This window comes from Prionailurus viverrinus, chromosome X, assembly GCF_022837055.1.
Source record: "Prionailurus viverrinus isolate Anna chromosome X, UM_Priviv_1.0, whole genome shotgun sequence".
Lineage (NCBI taxonomy): Eukaryota > Metazoa > Chordata > Mammalia > Carnivora > Felidae > Prionailurus > Prionailurus viverrinus.
In genome coordinates, this window is record NC_062579.1 from 7773986 (window position 1) to 7777728 (window position 3743).

General features: G+C 39.9%; 1 non-coding gene across 1 annotated transcript; it reads left to right on the forward strand.

Annotated features, from left to right (window-relative positions):
• The first annotated feature begins 315 nt into the window (after window positions 1-315).
• Window positions 316-422, forward strand: LOC125157963 (U6 spliceosomal RNA). The gene has a single exon (XR_007149103.1). It is a non-coding gene; the product is annotated as a U6 spliceosomal RNA (small nuclear RNA).
• The last annotated feature ends 3321 nt before the right edge of the window (window positions 423-3743 follow it).

Sequence of the window (3743 nt, forward strand, 5' to 3'; positions counted from 1 at the left end):
CTGCTTCTTGAGGTATGTGTGCAAAAAGCATTTCTCATCTTCCCTGCCCATTGAGCCACAAGCTCAAACTTCAGATGGTATCATCAGATAGAAATTGTTTTATTAAAAGTATGGATTTCTCCAAATCCTTTTATTTTTATCAGGGAAAAAACTGAAGCAGAAAGAGTACTCAAATAATTTAGGCATACGTGCAAATCAGGCATATACTTTCCAATCAGGTTTCCGTTTTGGAAACAGAATTACAGAAAGCAAAACTTAGCATAAATGCGTGACTTTCAGGTCTTCTTGAGATGCTATCCATAAACAGATAATGGGGTGCTTGCTTCAACAGCGCATATCCTAACATTGGAACGATACAGAGAAGATTAGCAAGGCCCCTGCGCAAGGATGGAAGGCAAATTTGGGAAGTGTTTTATGTCCTTTAAAATTATACTCATTTCTTTGTTTTAATAAAGTTACCCTTGTATATAAAAAAAGCAGATACTGGGATGCAGATCCTCTCAGACCTTTGATATGAACAGTATCTGTTACTACTTGGGTGAAAAAAAAAAGACATATGAAAACAGGCCTGGAATTGACCTATCTTTCCTTCTTTTTTCCCTCTGCGATAGTCATCTTGTTAGACACATGTACCACTCATTTAGGGAAAGGGCCATTTTGGTATGGCTGCTGAAAGTTACATAATGTGCTCCTAGGAAGCACCAATATATTTGGAACCCTCTTTTTTAAAAATTATTTAAAGGGGCACCTGGGTGGCTCTGTTGACAGCACAGAGCCTGGAGCCTGCTTTGGATTCTGTGTCTCCCTCTCTCTCTGTCCCTCCCAGACTTGTGCTTTGTCTTTTTCTCTCTCAAAAAGAAATAAACATTAAAAAATCATTTATTTATTTTTGACAGACAGAGCACACACAGCAGCACACACAAGTGGGAGAGGGATAGAAAGAGAGAGGGAGACAAGGATCCCAAGCAGGCTCTGCACTGACTACAGATAGCTCGATGCAGGGCTTGAACCCACAAACTGCGGGATCATGACCTGAGCCGAAGTTGGATGCTTAACCAACTGAGCCACCCAGGTGCCCTGGAACCCTCTTTTATAAAGCTACACCTTGCACTGGGAATTGGAAGGCAGTTTATTTTCTCTTTGGCCAGAAGGCTCAACTAGCCCTTTCCAGGTAGTCTCCCCTTGGGTAATCTTCCTAGCAATATCTCAGCAAGAAGACAGTATATTCCTTTTTACTTTGGACAAGCTACAATTCATGTTGCTAAGCAGACTGAGGATGGTCTTGTAAGGCTGTTCATAGTTGAGCTCTCTATTCTGGGTGCTCCTTCAGTAGCTTCTACTCGTGGGGTTACCTTAAGGTTTCTCTTCAACTTGAAAGGCTGTCAGGTTCTAGGTTTGTGGGATTTTTCTACCAACTTCTGACGTCTGGAGTGCACGGGCTACACCCAGAGACAAGTAGATGACCTCTTTGAGACCTCTAATCACTTCTTGTTTGTCTTGATAGGCCAAAGTTATTGGCAGCTTAAGGTGGGGTGGACACGTGGAATCTCAAATCTCCCATTGTCACTGGGCAACTTATTGGGCCTTTTGTCATCTATAAAATAAAGGTCATAATTCTTACCTCATAGAGATTTTGTGAGAGTTTAACATGATTTTATATCTACATAGATATAGGTATATAAAACCCTCTTCCAAGTGCTCCATATCTTCGTTGTTTTTTAAGTTTTTGCTTAAATTCCAGTTGATATATAGTGTAATATTAGTTTCAGGTGTACAGTATGGTGATTCAACACTTGCATACATCACCCGGTGCTCATCACAAGTGCCTTCCTTGATCCCCATCGTCTATTTCACCAATCCCCCCACCTACCTCCCTTCTAGTAACCATCAGTTTGTTCTCTACATTTCTTGGTTTGCCTCTCTCTCTTTTCTCCCTTTTGCTTGTTTGTTTTCTTTCTTAAATTCCACATATGAGTGAAATCATATGGTACTTGTCTTTCTCTGACTGACTTATTTTGCTTAGCATGATACTCTCTGGCTCCATCCACTCCTGGCAAATGGCAGGATTTCGTTCTTTTTTAGGGCTGAGTAATATTCTATTATGTAGATATACCACATCTTCTTTATCCATCTATGGGTTGATAATTATAATCCATAATTTGGCTATTGTTGATAACGCTGCTATAAACATTGGGGGGCATGTATTCTTTTGAATTAGTGTTTTTGTACCCTGTGGGTAAATACCTAGTAGTGCAATTGCTGGATCATGGGTTAGTCCTATTTTTAACTTTTTGAGGAACCTCCATACTGTTTTCCAGAGTTGGTAGTGGTGGCTCCTCTTGGTCCCTTTAGAGGGCAGCCCCAAGTAGTATCCCTGAGGAGCAATCAAATTTGACCCATTGTGTGGCATATTTCTGCCCAGAAGTGTCACTTTTTAGCAGTGAGTGGAAAGTCTTTCAGAGGGCCTAGTGGAACAAGACTGGATGATACTAGGAGGTGTTTGTCTAAAGCTGACACTCCATCTGCTGCGTCTTGAAGCCTAGTCCCACTGTGACCCAAGAGAGCCCACCAAGCAGGCAATGATAGTTGTTGCTTCCTCCGTAGTGTTGAACTTTGTACCAGAGAAACTAGGCAAAGATTCCTGGGCTGAGAGTCACAGAATTCGAACTGAATCACAGATATTCTCTCTTCACTCAAGCCCACAGTCCAAACTAATGACGCCATTTTGTTTTTGCATAAGCACATTCTCTATTACAGATTGTTTAGTCTCCTGCGCTGTTCTGTTCAACCCTGTCTGCTCTTTCTTTCATTGCTTCTTACTTTAATTCTACTGACCTTTCAAACTTTAGCTTAAAACCCATCTGTTCCACCAAACCTCTCTAGATCACTCATTTCGGCCTGAGATATATCTCTTCTTTGAATTGCTGTTGGTATAGTCATGCATTAGCATGTGATTATCATCGTCCTCTCAAAGAGCCATTTAAAAATGTCATTGTTATTTAATGAGAAACATGTGTCAGGTTTATTTTCTCAAAAAACATAGTGAACCTTTGAGAGAATACATTGTACTTTTTTTGTGTCTGCCATAATGCCCACAAAAAATATCTTAGTGGATAGGATATTTTCATTTGCATAATGGCTTCTTCAAATACCTGCAAACCATCAACTCTCAAAGATTTCTGCTACTGGAGAAGGTCAAGTGTATATGAATAATCCAACATGTGAATTATTCAAAAATCATTTATATTGAGTTTTACAAGATATCAGTGGCAGCTACATTCTTTCCCTAATAAATGATTTATAAAAAATAATAATAACATCAACACTGACTAGGACATTATATGTTTCATAGCTTAGTTCAAACTAATAATGATCCATCCATATTCTCTGAGCACCTATAACAGAAGGGGAGAAGATGAAGCCCCATCAAGAAGTGGTTACAAGGAAAGACCAGAGATTCTAGTTTCCTTGGTATTGCACATGGTACTCACAAGCATATTGGTCTACACCCCTGCATTTGTCACATTTGACTTGTGTTTCCCACTGATAATAGTTGCTAAGTGATTGAGAGCAGCACCCAGTCTACACTCACATTCTGCTTCTCCCATTTCCTAGCTGTGTGATTGTGGACAACTTACTTAACCTCTCTGTACTTGAGGACACTCCTGAACAAAATAGGAATAAGAACAGTGCATATTTCATAGGGTTTCTTGTATAGGAAGGACCCATATGATATATGTAAA